Source organism: Physeter macrocephalus, chromosome 5 (assembly GCF_002837175.3).
Source record: "Physeter macrocephalus isolate SW-GA chromosome 5, ASM283717v5, whole genome shotgun sequence".
Classification (NCBI taxonomy): domain Eukaryota; kingdom Metazoa; phylum Chordata; class Mammalia; order Artiodactyla; family Physeteridae; genus Physeter; species Physeter macrocephalus.
Window position 1 is genome coordinate 20,721,290 of NC_041218.1, and position 24,411 is coordinate 20,745,700.

Genomic DNA, 24,411 nt, shown 5'->3' on the forward strand with positions numbered 1-24,411 from the left:
AGGGAACCCTCTTGCACTGTTGGTGGGAATGTAAATTGATACAGCCACTATGGAGAACAGTATGGAGGTTCCTTAAAAAAACAAAAATAGAACTACCATACAACCCAGAAATCCCAATACTGGGCATATACCCTGACAGAACCATAATTCAAAAAGAGGTACCACAATGTTCATTGCAGCTCTATTTACAATAGCCATGGAAGGACATGGAAGCAACCTAAGTGTCCATTGACAGATGAATGGATAAAGAATATGGGCACATATATACAATGGAATAATACTCAGCCATAAAAAGAAACGAAATTCAGTTATTTGTAGTAAGGTGGATGGACCTAGAGACTGTCATACAGAGTGAAATCAGTCAGAAAGAGAAAAACAAATACCGTATGCTAACACATATATATGGAATCTAAAAAAAAAAAAAAAAAAAAGGTCCTGAAGAACCTAGGGGCAGGACAGGAATAAAGACGCAGACATAGAGAATGGACTTGAGGACACGGGGAGGGGGAAGCATAAGCTGGGACGAAGTGAGAGAGTGGCATGGACATATATACACTACCCAATGTAAAATAGATAGCTAGTGGGAAGCAGCTGCATAGCACAGGGAGATCAGCTCGGTGCTTTGTGTCCACCTAGAGGCGTGGGATAGGGAGGGTGGGAGGGAGACGCAAGAGGGAGGAGATATGGGGATGTATGTATATGTATAGCTGATTCACTTTGTTGTACAGCAGAAACTAACACACCATTGTAAAGCAATTATACTCCAATAAAGATGCTAAAAAAAAAGGATGGCAAATGATTGGTTCACATTCAGTTTGAAATCTAAAAGGGACTAAAAGGAAACACTTGTATTCACAATAAACATAGCATGGGACTGGAAAAAATAAATAAATAAGGAAGCCCCTCCTCCGTCACTAGCAGACAGATACTGAGCCCCTCCCAAGTGCAGGGCGCGGGCTGGACACCTGTGGGATGAGGTGAGTTCTCTCAAGGTCCTTCCGCCAATCTGGACTCACTGGATTCTTTGCACCTGGGTCTTGGGACTTCTCCCTACAGTGGGTGGTAGTCCAGAAGGGCAGATGAAAAGCTAGACCTGCACATGTTTGTAGCAGCTTTGTTTATAAGTGTCAACACTTGGAAGCAACCAAGATGTCCTTCAGTAGGTGAACAGATAAATAAGGTGGGGTAAATCCAGACAATGGAATATTATTCAGCACTAAAAAGAAATGAGCTCTCACACCATGAAAAGACACGGAAGAAGCTTAAATGTAATTTACTAAGTGAAAGAAGCCAATCTGAAAAGTCTACATACTGTATGATTCCAACTATATAGCTTCTGGCAAAGGCAAAACTACAGAGACACTGAAAAGGTCAATAGTTGCCAGGATTCAGTGGGGAGGGAGGGGTGGATAGGTGGAGCACAGGGCATTTTTAGGGCAGTGAAAATATTCTGTAGGATACATAATGGTGATTACATGTCCTTATACATTTGTCAAAACCCATAGAATGTACAACAAGCGAACCCAAATGTAAACTCTAGACTCTGGGTGATAATGATGTGTTAATGTAGGTTCATTGATTGTAACAAATGCACCACTCTGGTGGGAGATATTGATAGTGGGGGAGGCTCTTTGCGGGGAGGGGAGAGCAGGGGCTATATGGGAACTCTCTGTACTTCTGCTTAATTTTATTGTGAACCTAAAATGGCTCTGAAAAATAAAGTCTATTTTAAAAAACATACCAAACTAGGAAAAGAGGCAATATACTCTTGTATCATTTTTAAGAGTATGCTCATATTCATGGATCCTCCCTTGCTCTCTTATACAGCCAAATATGAAATGCCCAAGGGGACACGGAGGCAGGGGAGCAGCAGGAGTAGTGCTGCCACCAGAGCCATTGGGAAGCTGCCCTGCCTGAGGGACCTGGTACGAATACGAAGAGCCCGGGAAGGAGAAGGACTCAGAGTCCTGTGACTGATGCTCTGTGATGGGCTGAAACAGAAAACGCTTCCTAAGTGGACTCTGACAATGGACCTGGACCCCCCTTCTCTCTCTCAGCGGGCTTCGCGGGAGGGGCTGGTCAAGAGCTGTGTGCACAGGGAGTAGCGCTGGCAGCACCAGCCAAGTCTTCCAGAGGGGCCGGTATGTGTGTTCCTGAACATGCAGGCACACTCACTCCACCTATACGTCAGTTTCCGCCACTCCCAGCGTCGCAAATTCCCTGCTGGCGAATTACACTGGGCTGGACACGCTGCAGCCCAGTGTGTCTCCACCATCCACCGCAAAGCCCTCAGCTCTTTCGATAAACAGCCCCAACGTAGCCTCTGGGCACTCGACTGTGAGATGAGGATCGAATGCGCACAGGCCCAGAGGACCCAGGCAGCTGCTGGCTGGCAAAAGCTGACCCTGAGAAGAAAGAGTCCCAGTTGGTACCTCTGAATACCTCCTCTGGGTAGCAGCAGTCCCTGCCCGAGCACATGTGACATGGCCAGGTTTCCATGATTCCATGACGAATACCCTCAGTTATGTGTCCTTGTGCAGTGAACAACCTGCACCACGGTACACCGCGGCTCTGTGAGAGCGTGCACAAACAGCCCCAGGGAAATGAATGTATCTCAGGGATCCAGGAGACCCAGGTCGAATCCCAGCACTGCCTTATCTCACATCTGAGACGGGCCAAATATTTCAACCTTCCAGGCTGCTGTTTCCTCACCTGTGAAAGGCGAGGTTCCTTCCTGTTCTGACAATCTAAGACATATGGGAAATCGAGAGCACATTTCCCTTCCTTGACCTAGATTGCCCCTCTTTCCCCTCTTGAACTTGACCGGGTCCTTCCAGACCAGGCTAAAACCGAAAATCAATTTTAATTATAAAAATCCGTTTACTGTACCAATAAATCATCCTGGCCCTGGCTTGGTTGTTGGGAGAAGGGTACACCTGGAGCAGAGCTAATAAGTCACTCTCTCCCTCTGCCTCACTGCACCAGGCTGCCCCCCTGCTCTTCTCCCATTTTCATCAGCGTCATTAGGCTGTGGATTATTAATGATGCCCTGGGCTGAGGGATGGGAGCCAAGATGCTGTGAAACACATGGTATCGGTTGTAACTTGATTTCCAGCCGACCCCTTGACAGGAGACCCTGATGGGCTTTCTCCCCCTTCCCAGTGGTGGTGGCGGGGAGATGCATAATGGGGGGTGGGACTGTCTTTTGACCTGGCTCCATATCCGGGGGTCTGAAAGAGGCAGTGGTATAGATAAATGGGGAGAGACAATACAGCGTTGTCTATATATCAGCTTCCTGGGGCTATGAGTCTTTTAAATTAATTAACTGATCAATTATTATTGCAGTGAGGGTTATCCCTTATGTGCTTTAAGGAGAGAAGGACCATCTGCTTCAGATGGCCATCTGGGGGCAAGGGGGAGACCCCGTCCTGACGTGAGCTCTATGACACACATGAAGAGGAAGGTAAAAGTTACTGGGTATAAAGGGGGGGTCAAAACATCACGGGGGTGCTGAGCCCTAGAGGTTGCTTGTCATCCGTGACCGCCCCCCCGGCAAAGGTCAAGGGTTCAAGTCCACCCACCTCTGTGTGACACTGCAACCCGAGGCTTGGATGGAGACGGGGAGGACAGCTAACAAGCAGAGGTTGGCCCTTGCAACCAAGTCCTTTCAGCAGTGGGACCCGAGCCTCGCTTCCTTCATGGAGAGAGGCTCACGGCCAGCCCCCAGTCAAGCCTGGGTCCCCGAGACTTCCGTTCGCATAGCCTGCACAAGGGCACTGGTGAAAATGGCCTGTCCAGATGGGAGGGAAGGCCTAACCTCTCCCTCGGGTATCTGGGCTTTTGTGTCCTCCCTGCCACACATCTAGACAGTAGAGATGTGAGACAGGTAGCCTGTGTGGAAGGGAAGTCGTGTTGCTGACCCATCATCGGCAGGGTAGAGCCACGAGTGGCTTTTATGATGGGACTGCAGGACTGGCTGAGGCACATGGGTCCTGGTCACCTAAATTCACTGCTATCCTGGCACAGGTTTACCAGGAAGTGGGCACCTACAGCATTTTCAACTGGCCAGGCTGGCAGCCACCCAGCAGGTCACAGTGAGCAGGCTGGAGCAGCTCTACCTGCTACTTGCCAGATCTGTGTTCTTGGGCTAGTTACTTAGTATCTTTGAGCCTCAAGTTTCTTCACTATGAAATGGGGATTCTAGTCCTTGCCTCAGTTGTTAAGACAGTATTTCACACAGTAGGTCTCGTTTGGAATATTTTACTGCTCATCAGCATCTCTTCCTGAAGATGGGAAGGAGATAACACTCAAGACCTATCAAACTGGCCATTTGCCTGCATTGATTTTTGCAGGAGGGAAAATTTAAAGGGACACCCCAAATGAGAACTTAGAATTGTTTATAGAATCATTGCAGAGGCATCAAATTTAATATTTAAAATTGGATTTGAGACTAACTGTGGCACATGTCAGCTGTGTGACTTTTGAGAAGTCATTCAACCTTTCTCGTCTGTTACACAAGATAATGATGGCAACTTCAAAGCACTGCAGGGCAGGTTCAATGAGATATTGTGTGGAAAGGCACTTGGGAGATGGCAAGTACTAAACAGATCCATGATATCATTTCATTTCCTCCCACTGTCCCATTAGCAAAGATAATTTAGAGTTCGCCTGTACCAAGCTTTCTAGGGAGCATAAATGATAGTAACTATTAACTTCTTGATTCAGTTCTTTCACTACCTTCCATTAAGGCACCAGAAGGGAAATCATTTTTCTTTTTTCGTCTACTCATCATCATTTCAGATATCCTGCTACACCGAGATACAAGACAGAGAACATTATAAAAAAGTAAGAACCAAAAAGAAAGAAGAAGAAAAAGCAACTAAGCTCAGACATAGATCCCCAAGCTGAAGAACTGGTTTAATTAAATTGAAAACCCTGGGGCTTGTGGTAATTGTTACTAAGGAATCTATATCCCATCAGAACCCTCTCCCCTGGAGTTTACTCCCTCTGTCTTTTTACTGGGCACTAAAATTGCTACTATCTTTGGGCAGATGCAGCCACAGAGCCCAGAGATCATTGTGGGGTGACTGTCTAATGTGGGGCTTGGGTAGCAGCAGCGAACAACTGGGTCCAAACCTGATCTTGTCCTTGAATTTCCCTGACTTGGACATCACTCATTCCTTCTGCAAAAGGGCAACACATACGCTCTCTTAGGGCTGGTTATCAGGGATGTGTAAAGTAGGCAATGCTTGCTTTTGGAGCCCTTCCACTTCTCTGCTGTCTGCAAGGGGGTTGGGTTTCTAACACCACCCAAAGCTCTGACCCTACTGGGTTCCTGATGTCCCTGAGCCACTGCCACTTGTTTTTTGGGCACCAGTTGGCTATAAGAAATACCTGGGCTGTCTCCCCTTTTGATGCCACTAGAGCAGCTAGATCCCAGAAGTAAATACAACAGCAACTTTTAAACCGTGCTTAAAATAACAACAAATATATAACAAGCAATGAGCGAGGGCAGCAAGAGACAGTTTGGTACAATGGAAAGAGCTCTGGAGAGACTTGGGTTTGGTTCCCAACTATACCATTTCCTAGGTTCATAACTTTGGGTGTTGATTCTGAATTTTATACACTTAAAATAATATCCTGCTTATCAATTATCAAGCGAGATAATTACTTGCTGGGTCTCTATCCCAGGCTAAATTCTGTGCTACAATTGGTCAGGTCAGGCAAGAAGACATCTTAAAAGTCAAAGAGAAGCCTTTGGAACCATTATTCATTCTTAGATGGTCAGCCGTCATCATGAATTGAACAATTAAGAATTGGGTGGCAATATACAGGGTGCTATGTAGGAAGGACCACATAGCAGGAAAAGAGCAATAAGCCAGGATTGGGGTCATTTTCAGTTTGAGGCAAAGAAGTGAGCCGGGATAGGGCAGATCCTATCCATGTGGTCCACGTGGTCCTCTCTAGGTAGGTATGGATCTCTGACTCCCACGTAAACATCCTGAATAGTTGCAGCAAGTGTACACAGGCCCTGGCAGACAGACACGTGAGCTGGATGGTCCTCGAAGAACAGGACAGAGCTGCAAGTGCTGTGCACCGTGACCTTGCCGGGCAACTCACGCGGGCATGAATGTCCTGAGCAACCATCGAAAGGCAGGGAGCCAGAGCAGGACAGGGGTCCAAAGGGCTTGGGAGATCCATAGATCACATGTTCACACCCTTGACAGTGAACAGCAGGGTACATGGAGATGCAAAGAGGTCCTAACTATAGCATGAAAAGGGATGAAGTGAGAATAAGAAAAAAATTCATTAGAAAGAGAGGAGGTCTTCAATGGTTCAAAGTCCAGAACAACTTGACTCAGTATCAAGTTGAGTCAAGTTTGAGGCTCAGCAGACCTCAAACGCCATGATGAAGCCCTGCTTCCCGAAGTTCACTGGGCTGGAACCCAAACTGAATCCAGCTCAAGGGAAAGAGTGAATGTGTGTGTGTGTGTGTGTGTGTGTGTGTGCGCGTGTGTGCGTGAATGTGTGTGTGTGTGTGTGTGTGTGCGTGTGCATGTGCGTGTGCGTGTGTGTGCGAGTGAGTGAACAGGGTGGTTAGACTTTTAAATTCCATCACAGCCAATTATCACAACTATGTCCATTTTTCCAGCCTGCCAGACAGAGTCAAAATCTCTGTGTGCATTTGATGTCTCCAACCTTTGAAAACATTACCGTGAAGTTGAAAGTTTCTGGCGTCTTTTGATTAAACACTGTGTTAGGTAATGACTGTTTTATTTTTATTCTTTTTCGCCCCCTTTAAATTACTGATTGTTGTCTGACATTAGGGTCCCATTTGCTCTTATTAAATTAGCAAGCCTACAAAACTCTTAATGAATTGAAACTCATCAAATGTTTGGAAACAAAAGCAATCTTAAGATTCTTTTCCTTCTAATGTATCTCTGTGTGAAACGTTTCACTTTCCCATACACTCATTTGGGTTCAGACAGCAGCATATAGAGATTCTTAGTCCACCTGAAGCAGCAGGGAGTCAGCTGCCCAGGGAGGCCCGAGAACTTGAGTGCTTGGGTGGTTCTTCCAACAGGCAATGTGCTGTCCTTCTGCCTAAGCGTTGACTTTCCGGCTGCACCAAGTGATTCCTACTTTCCTTCCGAGGAGGCCTTGGAACTTTGATGCATTTGAAAAGGCATTGCTAGGATGCAGTCTGTGGTCATCAAACAGACTTAATTCTCTTTTTAGGACAAACTGACTGGTCGGCAAAGGGGTTAAACTTGTATTTGGGCCACGCTGCCTGTTAGCTAACTGTGAGCTGATGGGATGGGGATCCTGGAACCCAGTGTCCCATCTTCTCTGGACTTTTTTTCTTTTCCGACGTCATCCTCATATAGAAGCAGACATTTACAGAGGTTCCTACTGAGATCCTCAGCTTTGTAAAGGGTGCACAGCCCTGAAACCATCACAGGGCTTGGGGTCTGGTGAATAGCGTAACCACCCAATTAGGGAGCATCCAGGGGCAAGCTCCATACTGACTCTTGCCCTACAAGTCAGAAAAAATAATCAGGTGACTGGGCAACGCTGCTCAAATTTCAGTCATCGGTTTACCTCGGGAAATGGGGCTGCTAAATGAGTTTCACGTATGCCTTTAGGAGGAGCCTGAGGACGGTGACAGCAGGAGGAGCATAGCCCAAGGGAAACACTTTCCTCTCTGGCCACCAACTGCTCTCTAGCTAGTCTTGGACCACCATGTAGTCTCAAAGCCAGTTATCCCTGGACAGGTGTGCACGGGGCAAAGAGGTAGGTCTGGCTCACCCAGGCTTTGCCCTGAGAGCCGCTGTGCTCGCGACTTACTGTGTGTCCCAGCTGCTCGTGAGTCCGGACACACAACCCAAAACAACCCTGGTGGAGGCTTTGCAGGTTGGTCTACCTGCTGTTAGGACTATTCGGTGTAGTCAGGAATCACCTGGCAGCCCTTGGGAACACAGCAAGACATTTCGTGCTGTCGTTCCATGAGCAGGTCTGCTTAACACTTAGAGCTCTGCCATTGGCTTGTTATAGGATATAGGGATCTTAGCTGTCTAATCCACAGGATGAGAAAAATGGCTCCCTATATGTACTTGGAAAACAGATATACATTGTAGAACAAATAACACCTTAATCCAAAAGGAGGCTGCTGTAAATCTTCACCATAACTGGGCAAAGGAAAGAACCCTCGGGATTTCTGCCCGTGTCTGAAAGCTGAATCCTGGTCTCCTTACTCCTGCTTACTTCTCAGTAGTGTGACCCTGGCCATCAGGAGTTAACGCCATCTGACTCCAAAGCATGGACTACCACCCAGACCAGGGAGCTGGGCAATGGAGAATCCCGCCAGGACCAGTATTGACTGGCTTGCGTGATTAGTTGGTTAATTGAATATCACTGCTTTCTAATATAATTAAAACGAGATAAATACTGGGGCTTTGTCCCGTAAGCAGGTGCCATTAGTGATCATGGTGCATACCCTGATTAAAAATGCAATCGACTGGGAGGATAATTTATGAACATGCCAGCCTCTAGCGCCACTCCATGGTTTGCGGGGCCTAGAGATACGACGTGGCTGGCGTGGAACTTCCTAACCTGTCATGATTGCCTTGGTCTCTTGGTAAAGAAAATTATTACACAAGGAAATATATGGGATGGTCCCTCCCTGCAGGTAGCACTCCTCTGTGCTTGCCATGAGCGCCTTTGTAAAGTATTAGAGAGGGATGCCTACAGCACCACGGGATTCCCATGACTATTTCCCCCTTTGCCTCACTTCCCTCAATCCCAAATGCAATACTGGCTCCCAGCCCTCTCTCCATAATCCTTTGTTTTATCCTCATCAGGTTCATTATGAGTTTGCAAATCTGGTTGGATCACTGATCTGATGATGAAATACCTATGAAAAATTACTTGAAGCAAAGCAAGTATGGCTAGTGGGAAAGGCACAGGACTTATGTGCTTGGGGGCTGAGGGGATTAATCCACAGGTTGTTAAGAGAAGAAGCTAAATGCCTTGGGCTTCTGCCTCATATGCACCGTGCAGGTGCCCGTGGAGTAATCCCCTCCCACTGGACATCTCAGATGGTGGGTTCCTCCAGGAGGGGGCAGGCTGCCAGACCCAGTGGAGCACAGGTTTCAGCCCTCTTTTCTTGGATGTCATCTGCTGCTTCCCCAGCCAACTGAGGCACGTGTGTCAACTGCCGGCCTGGCTGGTGCGTGTGTGGTAGAGAAGTGTCATGTCACCTTCCCTGAGTCACTCCCATTGAGGTCTCAGCTGTTCCTGCTTAGAGCGAAGGGAGAAACCCTTCACTGAGAGCTGGTGGGGGTCTCGGTGAGATGCAATTGGTAAGTACGTCCAAGGAAGGTGCTATATAAATACAAGGTGTTATTGTTCTATTAACTGATGTTCTTAATTTGGGGAATGTGTCCAGATATGCTGACTGGTGAGCAAACATTACAATTACAGATGGGAAGGAGGTGAAGAACTCTGTGGCTGATGCCTAGAGCAGAATGGAACACCACATCGGCTCTGCCTCAGAACTGTGTAGTGTTCTGATGAGGGGTTAGGTGTGCCTGAAAAAGCCAGTAAGATCTGAAGGTGCAGACGCAGCCCTATTGTAGAAGTAACAAAAAGCTGACCTGGTGATGTGGCTCTGACACTTTTTTTTTCTGCCAAAAAAACCCCAGATTTTTTTGGGCAACTGTTGCCCTTTCAAAAACATGTCCCTTTAGTGGCTTTATTTTATTTTTATTTTTTTTCTGAGAGAGTGGTTTCATCTCGTTGTCCTTTTCTTTTCCCTGACATGCTGCCAGGTTTGAATGAACAGGGGACACACTGCTGGGACGTCTGCTATTTCTATCACTAGAGAGAAGAGAAAGGAATGAGGCAAAGAGGGTGGCCTGCAGAGGGCAGCACGAGCTGCCCTTAGCACATAATGGGAAGTCAGGGCTGAGCCCCCCACCTTTAATGGGAATCATAAAGAAACGTGCTTGAGGGGGTGACAGGAATAATCTAGAACACCAGCATGCTCGGAAATCCATTCTGTTCACCCTTAGGTTTTCTAAAAGCTGAACTCATCTTCCTAAATGCTTATTTGGAGACAAGATACCACGTGTAAAGAGATATGCATATACAGAGAAACGAGGACATACTTCTACCTACAGTTTTGTTATTACCTTGCCATGAAATAAATGCTTATTAATTTCCATTCCACATATGGAGGGAGCTGCCGCATGTGAATTTCTTTTATCAGTAATTGCTGTGCCTGTGACTCCTTAAGTTATATGTACCACAGAGAGGGTTTCCAAATAAGAGCCTGGAGAGAGGGACAGATTCACAGATGATAGCAAAAATGTCTACAAATTATAGATCGACTGAGGTCAGCAAGAAACAAGTTATTCAATATATCCCCTGGGGGCTAGAGCCAGACTTTTCCCCATGGTTCCAAAATTACTTGGCAGTTTCATTAGGGTGAAAGGTAGTGCAGCCTCACAAGTGCAGAGAGTAGAGGCTGTCGCTTAAAATGTAGATGGACTTGTCAACCAAACACTTAGAGAGGATGGCATTTTGATGGTCTGCTCCTTCCTGCTCCTCAAAGAAGCTGCTCAAATTTGTGGCATAGAGGAATGGGAGTAAGTAACTGCAGGTGATTGACTGTATGTATGTCTATTCCTGCATAAAAATTCAGGAAATAGGTACTGCTAAGAAACCTGATACTCAGGCAGAATCGTTTACAATGTGAGGGAGCTGTCCTCAGGTTCCGGTGCTGAAATATAGAATCACCAATTTTATCCTTTGACGTGCCTCCACAATATGAAGGAATGCTTTTTGTCTGGCTCTGAGTAGAGCTGCTGCTCCACCAACCATGACCAATGTAAAGTTAAAAGAGTACTTATCCCGTAGCAAGAGGATGAGGTTTTAGGGAATGTTATGGGAAAATATTCTTTGGACCTTCTCAATGTGTTAGAAATGAGCAGTGCTCACTCATATCCAGTTCTTTTTTCCTTCCTAGGCACCCACAAAACTGAGCTTTCCAGCCTCCTTGCAATTATGTGGGCCCATGTGACTAATTCTGGCTGGTGGGGTATGAGCAGAAGTGATATGTGTAACTGTTGTGCCAAAGTGCTTAAGGTGTGTAACCATCCAGCCCCCTCTTTCTTCTGCAGCAACAATGATATAACTATGCCCGATATAGCAGAGGCAAGATGGAATCAGCCTCCGTCCCTAAACCCCCACTTGGAAAGAATCTTCTCTGGAGAGCTGCTGGGCCCCTAGTAAACTCTGAATAAATGAGACATAAAATGTCATGTAAGTCTGAAATTTTGAAGCTTAACCTATTCTACCTTTCCCATCTTAATTCACACACTTGGTTAATCATTTTGGTGTCTTACAACCAAGACCACCACAATAAACTTTATGCTGCTACCAAAGACATCAAATAAATATACAGGGAAGAAAGGAAGTTTGTTCACTTGGGAAAAAAATGAAATATATTTGACAATGTCCCCACAGTGATGACTTGTAGGTTGGTTTGTTTGGGAAAGCTATGGAAAAAAAATGTTTCCAAAAGGTTGAAGTTTCTGTTTGGCATAGAAGTATATTTTTGAACTTCCTTTTAAAATGGTGAAAGAATCTATGTTGGATTTATGATGATCAGAGTTCTACAGTGTATGAAGAAGCCAAGTTAATGTGACACCACTGCCATGGAGTGATGGATGTGACCATCAAGCAGAGGTCAAAGCGGATGAGAACTGAACAGAGACCATGGGATTTGGTCAGGAGGCGGTCACAGGCTATTAAGAGAGTAGTCTCATTGGAAAACCAGATTGCAAAGGGTTGAGGAAAGAGTTGGCAGTGAAAAAATGAAAGAAAGTCTAAACCACAAACTCAGAGTATTTGGTGGCAAAGGAAGGAAATGGGGCTGTAGTTAAAAAAAGAAAAGCAAAACTTGAGTTTGACTGAAGATGGAGGTGCAAGAACAAGAGGACAGGAAGAAATGGAAGATTAAAAAATGTAGACAGAAAATCCCTTGTACGTTTGAAGAGGGTAATATTCAGGGCACAGGTGGAAGACACTTGTGCTTTCACTCTCTTTCCCAAAGAGAGGGAAAACATGAGGGTTTGAAAGGGCTTCCCTCCTGTATTTCTTACCTGAGTCCATGGCATCATCATACGACTAGTTTCTGAGAACTAGTTGGCTGAGAACCCCAGGAATTATCTTAAACTCCTTTATCTCCTTTAGTCTCCCATACATGCTGTTATCACCAAGGCTGTTTAACCACTTAAGCATCCTTTAAACCTATACCTTTGTATAGCCTTAAATCAGGCCCTTAATTCTGATGGAACTATCATAATCACAGCTTTACCCCTTACCAGCTGGGTGACCTCAGGTAAACTACACACCTCTCAATTTCTCATCTGTAAAATAAAAATAAAAATAACTACTTTGAAGCACTGCTGTGAAGATTAAATTAAATAAGTACCTGACACAGTAAGAGCAAAAACTTCTTACTTGGTCTCACTAGCTTTGGATTTCCCATTTTTTAAAATTTGTTCACTGTGTTGCCATCAGAATGATGTGTTTGACTTTCAAGTCTGTCACTGTATCCCCTCGGCTCAAATCACATCAATGAATCACCATTGTTTATGGGGTAAAATCCAAGGGTTTTTTGTTTTTGTTTTTGTTTTTTAAAGTATGTGGAGAGCTCTGTAATTCTAGATTGCACCGAACCAAAGAGATCCCAAATGATCAGAGGCAGGTTCCAGTTACACGAGGGAAGGGGGCTGTAGCAGGAACTGGATTCCAGGAGTCCCACCTGCAGAACCTCAAGCTGCAGAAGAGCCTGTCTTCTTCCACATCCCCTGCAGGAGTATGTGACAGGCGTTGCCCTCCTGAACACTTGAGGATATATCTAATTAGGCCTCCCAAACCAGGCTCTATAAAACCAGGTAAAGGAGACTAAAATAAACCCAGGAAATGGCTATCCTTAGAAAACAGAGTTTCCCTTTTATTTTCTGAAGATGTGGCTGTTATACATGGTTAAAATATTTTAATTAATGAGTGATCATTCTTATGGAGTCCAGAAGGCTGTCAAGGCACATCCTCCATGGATAGATAAATGTTCTGTAGCAGAGTTCTACATGTAAAGGCATCAGGGCCTCTGGCAGATCCCACTGAAAAGATTCCCATTGGCTACTGCAGGGTTACTCTGAAGATTCCTCAGGTGGAAAGGGCCACCAGGGAGTGGACCTGGTCATGCTGATTATCCAGCTTTGTCTCTACCTAGAACAGCGAGGGTCTACAGAGGCAATACAAGAGAGGGGCTAAGAGTATAGACTGTTGAAGCTGAATCCTATCTTTATCCCTCATGAACTGTGTAATCTTGGGGAGGTTGCTTAACCTCTCTGTGCCTTGGTTTGCTATTCTGTAAGATGGGTCCAAACCTTGCCACAGACTGGGAGAAAATATTTACAAATCACGTAAATGACAAAGAGTTTGTTTTCATAATATAGAAAAACTCTCAAAACTCAACAATAAGGAAAGAAACATTCTGAATTTTTTAGAAAAGGCAAAAGATCTGAACAGACACTTCACCAATGAAGATATATACATGGCAAATAAGCAAATGAAAATATGCTTAACATCATCAGTCATTAAGAAAATGCAAATTAAAACTATGATGAGATATCCCTACATACCTATGTGAAGGGCAAATAAACAAAAACACCACCCCCAAAAAAACAAACCCATAAACTGCCCAAAAACAGACAATACTAAGTGTTAGTGAGGATGGGAAAAGGAGCTGTGACTCTCATACTATGCTGGTGAAAATGCAAAATGCAGCCAGCCTGTAAAACAGTTTAGTAGTTTCTTATAATGTGACCCAGAAATTCCACTCTTAGATATTTACCCAAGAGAAATGAAAACTTATGCTCATATAAAAACCTGCATGAGAATGTTTATAGGAGCTTTTCCCCAAACTGGAAACAACCCAGATACCATTTGATAGGTGAATGGATAAAGTGAGGTACAGCTGTATCATAGAATACTGCTCAGCAATAAAAAGGAGCAACAACACGAATGAATATTAAATTATTGTGTTGAGTAAAAAAATGCCAGATACAAGAGACTACTTATTACATGATTCCATTTATATGAACTATCAGAAAAGGCAAAACTATAGTGACAGAACGAAGATCGATGATTTCAGGGGCTGGTGATGGGGGAGGGGACTGACTGCAAAGGAGCATGAAAGAATGGAAATGTCTATATCAGGACTGTAGTTGTGATTACATTATTGTATACATTTTTTTCAATTTTAAGAACTATTTATTTTGAACTAACTTTAGATCTACAGAAAAGTCACACAAATAGCACAAAGATTTCCCATAACCCCTTCACCTAGGTTTCCCTAGTGTTAAAAGCATACATAACCATGTGACGCCTATGAAAACCAGGAAATTAACATTGGTAAAATACAACTAATTAAACTCTAGGCCTGATTCTAACTTCACCAGTTCTTCTACTTAATTTCCTATTCCATTCTGGGATCTCACATTCCACTTAGTTATTTTAACTCCTTAGTCTCCTCTAATTTTTAACAATCTTTCCTTGTCTTCATGACTTGGACACTTCATGAATACTAGTCAGTTATTTTGTAGAAATGTCTTTCATTTTTGGTTTGTCTGAGGTTTTTGCATAATTAGAATGAGTGTATGCATTTTTGGTAAGAAGAATATCACTTATATTGGCAAGAATAATATCACTTATTACAGAAGTGATATTATGTCCTTCTCCGTGCATCTTCTCAAGGGGTTCATGATATCGATATGTCTTGTTACTGATGATGTTAACCTTGATCACTTGGCTAAGGTGGTTTCTCCACTGTCAAGTTACTATTTTTCCCTTTGTGTAGTTAAAACATATCTGGAAGAAATACCTTGAGACTTTGCAAATATCCTGTTTCTCCTTCAACTTTTTTTGCCCACTAATTTTTGTATCCAATGGTGGATCTTCTCTGCAACTACAATGATTATTGCAGTGTAATTAAAACAGTTTTTCTCTTTCTTTCTACATCTATAATTTTTGACTTTGCTTTGTAATTCAAAAAATTTTTTGAAATAATTTTAGGTTCATGAGAAGTTGCAAAGATAGTACAGAAAGGTCCCATGTATCCGTCACCCCGTGTCCCCCAATGATGACATCTTACAAAGCTGTACTGTCAAAACTAAGAAAATGACATTGCTGTAAAGTGTGTAGATATATAGTTCTGTCATTTTGTCAGGTGTATAGATTCATTTGACCACCACTGCAATCGGGATACAAACTATTCCATCACCACCATTTAACTGTACATTTAAAAAGGTGATTTTATGTTAGTTATTCTTCAATAAAGCAGACAAAACACAAAACACAAAGCCCCACCCCCCCAAAAAAACACTGCCAGGATAACATTAAGCAGTATGTAACTATTAGCTATCATCACTATTGCTCTTTTATCAAAGAGCCTCTGTCTCCTGTTCTAGATGATGCTCAAGGAAAGGCCAGTCCAGGCAATCAATAAAGGACAGAAGAGGCCTCTTCTTTTTTTTTGCACAACTCCCCGATTATTGCTCTACCAGACGAATTAGATCAAAATTAGTCACGGACACCTGGAGCTAGGCTAGTGCTGCCCTGGCCCTGTTGGAGAGTCCCAAAGATGTCTCCTACACATCAGCGTGGGGATCCATTTGCCCCTGTCTTCTCTCTCCATGGCGATTATCTTTCTCTTACTTGAATATACCAAGTGTATCCTACTTCAGCTCTTCGCACTTGCTGTTCCCTCTGTCTAGACTGTTCTCCTCATATATTCAGTGGCCAGCTCACATGTCATCTATTCAGAAAGAGCTTCCTGGGCCACCAAGCCTAAACCTGCCCCCCATTGCTAGTTCCAGCTCCTCTCTATCATGTGACTTTGCTTTATTTCCATTATAGCACTTATCACTAGAAGAAATTATCTTGGTTGCTTATTTGCCGACTTGTTCACTGTCTATCGCCATCCCCTCCAGAATGTAAGCTACAGAAATGCACAGGCATCATCTGTTTTGCCTACTTCTGTACCTTTCCTATTTGCCAAGTGACTATGGTCATACCCCCAGAAGAGTTTTCCTGTCACCTTCCTTCTCAATCTCTCTCCTTTCTACTTTTTCCCTTAACTCTCTTTATGGCCCCTCCCCATTCCAACACATATCCATTGAGATAAAAATGTATGCAAATACACTGGAGGAATCACCAACAAATCCAACAACCACTCTCTGCAGTCTTTTCTGTGATGACTCCCTCCTTCCCAACCCTGTTCCTTGGTTCTCTGCCTGCCCTTGATGAGTGCCTGCAGGAGGCATACACTGAAAGGAGGACTTTCACTAAATTGTCCCCAAGCTGTTTATTCACGAACTGCATTTAAGGTAATAGGAAAGGTTTCCCAGGAAGTCTGCAGGCTCCTCACCATCTTCACTCTTGTTCCTTGCCCCACTTCAATCTAGTTAGTTCTGTTATTATTATTTCTGTGGAATGGCATATATCTGTGCCATTAATTCTATGTATTTCTAGGGGAGAAGGGATTGAGAGGAGGGAAAGACTGATTATTTATCAAATAAAAGACATCTCTCCTCCGTCTGGACAGCCAGGTGGATTTTTCTGAACTCATTTCTGTCCTGGAAAAGGGGCAGCTGCTTCTGAAATGAGTCCTCTGTGCTGGTGTGGGCTCTGTTTTACAGCCAGTGGGTAATAGCATTTCCTGATTTATGAATTGGCATCTGGGGGAGGTGCTGAGCCCCTGGATGGATTCATCATGGGGAGAACAGTCATATAAATAATCCTGTCACATAAAATTATTGTTCTCATTTTGATTTTTAAAAAAAAATTCCTTTTGTGAGGTGGTGGGATTTAGAAGATGTTAGTGGGAAAGCAGGAGAGGAATAAGTCATTTGTCCCCTTTTTTTCTATACAACAAAAAACGTACAAAAGATATTCTCTAGAAGCAGTGACTTGTATAGAAGACAATTACCAAAATGGTTTAATTATTTGGGGAACTCTTGGCACTTGGCTTAAAGCCAATGCCAAGGTCTTAGCCTGAGATGACATGTAGGGAGTTCCACCTCATGAGTTTGGCCCGGGCTCACCGTGGGATATTTTTTAAATTGGTCAAGAGAAGGTCATTTCACGTATCAATAGGTTTCCCCCATCTTCCTCAAATCAGTGTGGGGTTTCATCTAAATGTTCCAAATGTCCATTGAACTTCTGCATGGTACAAATCGCCACTCGGGTCCCCTGGGGCTGCAAAGGTAAACAAGCAGGAGCGTGCCGTCCAGAGGTTGTGGGTGAGAATAACTCAAAGGGGAACGCAGGCTTTGAAGCATGCACATGACTTCCCTGGTGAGAAGTCACAGGACATCCTGGACAGACAGTAGGACGGAAGCAGAGGTCCAGGAGTGAGGACTGACACCACGTGGCTGAGCAGAAAACTGGTAACTGTTGGCAGTTTATGCTTTATGGAGAAGATCCTTCTCCCCCACGAACCTGTGAGCTCCCTGAGGAAAAGGAACCTGCCAGACTTCTTCTGTAGCCACTCCTTTTTCTCCTTGACCTTGAGATTTAGCACGTAGTAGGTCAGGAGAAACCACGCTGTTGTCTATAAAAGGCCAGATAGTTTATATTTCAGACTTTGAAGAAGTCATATGGACTGTCTCAACTACTCAACTTTGCTGCGGTGGTAAAAGCAGCCATAGATGAGATGTCAATGAATGGGCATGACTGGGTTCCAATAAAACTTTATTTACAAAAGCAGTGGCCCATCAGGTTTGAACTGTAGTTTGCCAGTCCCTCTAGCAGGTCAATAATAAGGGCATGTGGAATTGAGTTGGAAGGAAATCATTTAATAACATGTGTATCTCACTTTTAAAAAACATCAAATACAACCCGACAAAGTAAATGACCACTGAACGTGTTAAAAGAGTTATTTATGTAGAAAGATTTCCATGGTACTCTTAACATATAATCTGTTATATAAGCATATTTTAAAGAAGGGTCCCTTACGTAAACCTGGAATTTCTGAATCTTCTCCAGGAAGCAAGATGTTGCACAGACACCATCTCTTTCCATCGCACCGGGCTCAGGAGGGCAAAAAAAGGGGGACAGAAACCTCTTCTCTTCATTCTGATTGTCTGGAGAGGAAGAGTGCCAGGAATCTGGGAGTGAGAACCAAGGGGATGGAGGCAGGATTCTTTCGATGGATGCGGCCTTGGGGAGGGAACCAGCAGAGGCTGGAGAGCTGCTCTAACCACTGGGTCTAACCATGGGGGCTCTGCTCATGGCTCTAATTTATTTCTTTGTTTTCATGGCAGAATAAACTCCAAATTCCAGGGGTCAACCAAGCGCCTGCCACCAGCCCATGCGCGGCCAGAGAAAAGCTTGGTGTCATCAGTCAATGCCAACTAGTTAATAATAACCAGCCTCCTCGCTAATGGCCCGAGGCAGGAGTCCTTGGGCAACAAAGGCTCTGGCAGAAAGACTTGCAGGCAGATGCATGGGGAGAACAGTTTGCAAGAAGCATTTCTGATGGCCACTTTCAAGGGCGTATCCACCCATGCTCAGCTTTTTAAGAAGGTAGTAATTAGTTTTATTCCCTTCGGTGCACATGGTGAATGCAGCAGAATCTGGCATTTGGAGAGCCACTGGAGTCTGTTCCTCTCATCTTGACTTGCTTCAAGTTTATGTCTATAACTAAGAAATATCAAGATGGCAAGGCAGTTCAGGAGTTGTGTTCAGTTCCCACAGAGAGAAAACTTTCAAGCGTCAGGGCCCGGGGCAAAAAGAGGCCACTGCAAATGAAAGCTGATCAGGACTCAGCTGGTGCTGGATCACACAGTGTCTCTTGCAAACTGCAGGTGATGAGGACAACCACTAAAATAGTAAGCTTCTAGACGGCATCGATGTCTTATGCACCTTTGTATGTGGCCAGCATGGGGACCTACACACAGAGTTGCATGGCCAAAGATTTCCAGACCTGTTTGTATACTGTGGTCATCTGACAGTGTTTTCCAACTGGGGACTGGTGGCACGCAGTGATGCTGAGGATGGGACACAGGTGTGCTACCATTTTGGTCCTTTTAGCCCTTGGGGCAGTTGGGAAATGCCTGGAGGAGACGTGCCCCCAGAGCCTGGTCCCCCTGGTCATGAGGGGATCTCCATCACCCTAGAGAGCTGTACAAATACATTTTCCATGTGTTTCCAACCTGTTAACAAAATAACAGGTTGGAAAGCATTGAATTGGTGCGCAAATGAGAAAACGGAGACTCAGAAGTCTAGATTCACAACAAGCCAAGGCTTGATTCCAGTTAGCCTTACTCTGTGTGCAACGCCTACCCACCACCCCACAGCTGTCACACCAAACTGTCAACAAAGAGCTGTTGAAGCCAAATTGTGGGAACTGAGAAATCACTTGACTAAAAACTAGTGGAGGGTCAGATGATGTCATTAGCATGGCTTGAAATGTGAGCCGGATGCTCAAAGCTGAAGTCAACTTACTGCCAGTGTATGCAAGACGTTCTCCCTAGGCCAGCGGCGTTCATTCTGACCAGGACTCCCGGCAAGACATATGTTTTACATTGCTACCCAGGGCACACACATACAGGTACATATAGAGTTTCACAAATAGTACTTACCCTTACTATATTTGATGGACACTGTTCTATTTGATTTTCTTCTGTTCCATTAAAAAAAAAATCTGGTCATGACCCTTTAAATTGATTTCATGACCCGCTAAATTGATTTCTCGACCCACTAATGTGTCATGACCGGCAGTTTGAAAAACAGTGGCCTGACCCCAATTCCAGCTCCACCTCCCTCCCTGAAGAGGGGAACATGGAAGGTGAACATGGAGGAGAGTGAGATAAGAGATTGGGCTAAATAAGGAAGATGGTGGGAAGAATGCCCAAAAGAGGATAAAGGAAAGAATGGGGACAGAGTGAGACAAAGGAGAAATGAGTGGGGATCAGAGACTTGAGGAGAAAAGGCTAACTCTGGACTGACTGATTTACGACTGTGTCACGATTCTCAAGTTCCACAGTCATTCTGGTCATTTTGATACAAGAATCTTCCTCACCAGCTTTCACGGCATAGCCATGGTAATGCTATCTGCTTGTCTGAAGATTTTCTTATCTGTCAGCACCATCTCGCATTCCTTACTGTTGCTCCCACAGGGAATTTTCCATCTGCTGTTCAGGGATCTGGGCCCTAGAAAGATCTAGAAGGCATTGGGTAAATTACCCAGGAATAAAGAAACTGGCCACAATGACTCCACCCACACCAATGCACCAACTCACGCTGGGCTCTACAGGCTTCTGCGCTGGGTCTAAACAACGAATTCTTGAGTACAAAGGAGGTGGTTTTCAAAGGTAATAGGAAAGTGAAAATCAGAGATTGAGATTAGAGTCATTTATGAAGCAGCTGCCGTTTTACACACTCCAATGGCCAGTAGGTCTCTAAAGAGTTTTGACTGCACACCCCATAGTAAAAAACAATTTTTGAGCATGCACCTACAAGGCTCGTATATTTGTTTACAAAGAATACTCATGTTCTATTTATTAACAACATTGAGTTATTAAATATACACAAAATTAGGAAATTATGAAGTGACATAAAGGTAAAATACCATCTTAATTTTTATTTTCTATTATTCATGAACGGTACAAATGATATTTTACTATCATCACGAAAATTATTATGAATAATGGTGAGACTCATGTGTTAGGATTGGCTTCACTGTTTTTGAAAATCCTTGTTTAGCACTTAGTGATATGGGGTTTTGAGGTCCAGGGTTCAATTTATTTCAATACTTCGCTTTACTGGCTGTCATAACAGAAAAAGACACCTCCCGTAGCCACAGAGCTGCAAAAAGCACATTGTTGGCCACGCTGACTAAAAAAAGATATTTTCTTCGGTTTCATACACCAATTATGCGAAGATTATTGTTGAACTTGAGCTAGTAGATTTCTGTCTTCTCTGATGTCAGTCAGCTGTTTTTTTAACTAATCGGAACGTGCTGAATTTTTATATCTTTTAACAAATGGGTCAAACTCTCAGAAACTCTTTATTTGGAAGACTTTTAGGCAGGTAGAGGATTCTGTTTCCGAGTTTTTAAAGCTTTGAGATAACGAGTTTTTAGCTTTGAGATAACAAGTTTTTAAAGTGTCACATTTCCTCATTATCAAATTGTATAAAGGTGAAAATATTTCCAAACATCCTTTTTTTCCTCCCAAAGGGTGTCTCCATGCCATAAATTCTTTCTGAAAGTAGTTACTTTCTAACTCATTATTAACACATTACCTTTATATTGAGGGGGCAGATGAAGTGTTTAATTTTTCAAAGTTAAGGGCAAAGTGGCATAGTTCTGACAGCTGCTTCTCAGAACTGAAAAGGTCAGCAAATGTGGAACATTTTGGTTCTTTTAAAAGAGAAATCTTTACATTTCCACAACCAGAACACCTCTGTGTTGTACCAAAAAAAATGTTTTCATGCTCACTCCCATCTCATTGCAAAATATTGTAAAGATTCTATTTAAAGGATTGTTTTCTACGATATTGATAATATCAGTTGCACATAAATTGCAAATTTGTTGTCATATACTGAAACTGAATCAGCCAGTAAGACCACCCTTGTCTACCGCCCAGAGATGCGGCCCCTCCCATGCACCTCCATGCCTTTGTGACACATAAATGGCTGATGTATAGACCAAGGCAGGAAAACAGTACCCAATATCCACTGTATAGTAAATATGAGTGAAGCCTAATTTCTTCTTTGAAATGGAAAAATAAACAGATGTTCTAATCGCTTCTTCCCTTGCCCCATCAGATCATTCTTAGCGCCATTTAGTATCAAAGTATGCTTTAAGACCGCTATACTAGAGAAGCAAAAAAGGGCACCAAATGTTTTAGTTTGGTCTTTGCTGTTCTGGAGCAAAACGATACATAAACGAATTGTCTCCTCTAAATCACTGTGAATTTAGGAGTATTGTGTTATCAGCGTTCATTTAATATTTGAAGACACAGTAATAAAGATCTGAGAATGAACAATGGCTCCTACATTAAGAACCATCTGAGAAGATGCAAAGTGGTATAACCCATGAATCCCAGGTGAGAACCGTATACCTCTGAATGGTGACAGTAGGCGAGAGACAGAACTTTCATAATTTGAATGAAATTGGTGACTTTCAGAGAAGAACAATGAATGGAAGATTAAGGCTGGGGGCTAAGTTCAGAGTTGAAGAGGGCTCCATGCACCTAAGATAGAAGAGAGTTGGTCCTGGGAGCGCTTGTGAGCAGAGCCCGGTGTGGGGTGGGAGGTGCAGTGAGCTGGAAGGAGAGAACCCTGGCCCCAAAGTCCGGCTGTGACCTTGAGGCTTGGATCAAAAGAACCCTCCTTTCCCAAACTCAGAAGAGTTAAGACCAAGAATTCAGTCTGTGCCTAGGAATGAAACAGTACAGAGGAAGAGAGACTAGGGCCAGGCCTACAGCCAGGGAGACAAGCTCAAGAGAAGGGAGAGAAACCCAGAAAAGCTGGGAAAGGATAGAAATGAAGTCTTCCCCAGTGAAAGTTCTGCTCTGGGTGCTCCTGGTAAAGTGAATTTCATGGTCAAGTGAGTCTGGGAGTCACGACCTCCTAAATTTGCCAGGGCATCTCTAGCTTGGAGCTTTATAATACTCGATAGCACACTGACATTCTAAGAAATGCTACAGTCAAGATTATCTGCTTAACTCAGATTTTCCCGAAATATTTGACCAAAGAAAGCTTTTGCTTTTATTTTTTAATATCCTGCAAAACTTTGGCTCTGAAGGAGAAAAACAAATACCGTATGCTAACACATATATATGGAATCTAAGAAAAAAAACGTCATGAAGAGATTAGTGGTAGGACGGGAATAAAACACAGACCTACTAGAGCATGGACTTAAGGACATGGGGAGGGGGAAGGGTAAGCTGTGACGAAGTGAGAGACCTACTAGAGCATGGACTTGAGGACATGGGGAGGGGGAAGGGTAAGCTGTGACGAAGGGGAGGGAGGGAGACGCAAGAGGGAAGAGATATGGGAACATATGTATATGTATAACTGATTCACTTTGTTGTAAAGGAGAAACTAACACACTATGGTAAAACAGTTATACTCCAATAAAGATGTTAAAAAAAAAAAAAAAAAAAAAAAAAAAAAAAACTTTGGCTCTGAGAATAAAATTTGGGGAACCCGGGACTAACTGATGTTTAAAGTGGTACTGAGGCAAGGGACAGGTGGGAGACCTCATGAAAATGCCACACGTCACATATATATTGCTCATCTCCTGAGACACCCTTGTCTTAATGAGGGTGAGCATTTACTGCCAAGTCCTGTGGACTAAAGGGGGCCACAAGGGAGTAGGATTTCCCTTGAGGGGTCTCTCCTCCTAACCTGAAGGTACCTGCAGGTGTGAGTGGTGACCCCCTTCCAAAAGCAATATCTCAAGGAAGTGATGTGGGCACAAACGGGCCACTAGAGCAGCCTCAGCGCCCTTGGACTCAGGCTGGGAGGCAGAGCTGACTGGAGAGTGTGGCCCATGCAGGCCACCTTGGTTTGCTCTCTGCCAGTTTAGGCACCCCAAAACAGGCCTGACAGGTCCTGGAGGAGACAAGAGTGAGTATATGAATGAGTGAAGTAAAAATATTAAATAAATAAATAAAATATAGACACCCTTCCAATAGACCAGTGTACTGAAAATAATAAAAATAAAGCTAAGAGTTGCTGACCCCTGTTAAGTGGCAGGCACTGCACTAAGAATTGTATGTACATTTTCTACTTTACTCACTGTAACCACCCAGGCAGCGGGCACTAGCCTATCCCCATGTTACTGTTGAGAAAACTGAAGTACCCAGAAGTTAAGTAATTTGCTCAAAGTCATATAGGTAGAGAGTGGCAGAGCCAGACCAGAAACCAGGGCATGTGGTTCCAGCTTACTCTCTGAACATCCTCAAGTCACCCAGCAGGTACTGGATAGCCTTCAGCACCAGCACTGAATCCTTTTCCAGGAGGATATACCTATTTCTCCACTCCTTCATTGTTTTGCACAACTTTCTCTAAATATCCAGACAGCTTCTTCCTCAGCCATCATACATTCCCTTGAAATGATCGCACTGTCTCTGAGTCAGTTTCAAATTCATGTCTCCATTGTCTACACGTGATATTTGAAATGCACTTAAAAGACTCAGATTAGATATAATTGGGCCATTTGTAATTTCTACTTTTTTTTTTTTTTTTTTTTTTTTTTGCAGTACACGGGCCTCTCACTGTTGTGGCCTCTCCCGTTGCGGAGCACAGGCTCCGGACGCGCAG

At 43.8% G+C, this 24,411-nt stretch overlaps 1 protein-coding gene across 1 annotated transcript in view; it reads left to right on the forward strand.

The window, feature by feature from the left end:
* The window catches only part of LOC114486275 (plexin-A4-like), a 293,790-nt gene that overhangs the window by 22,968 nt on the left and 246,411 nt on the right, over positions 1-24,411 (forward strand). The gene's annotated exons all lie outside the window — the stretch shown is intronic.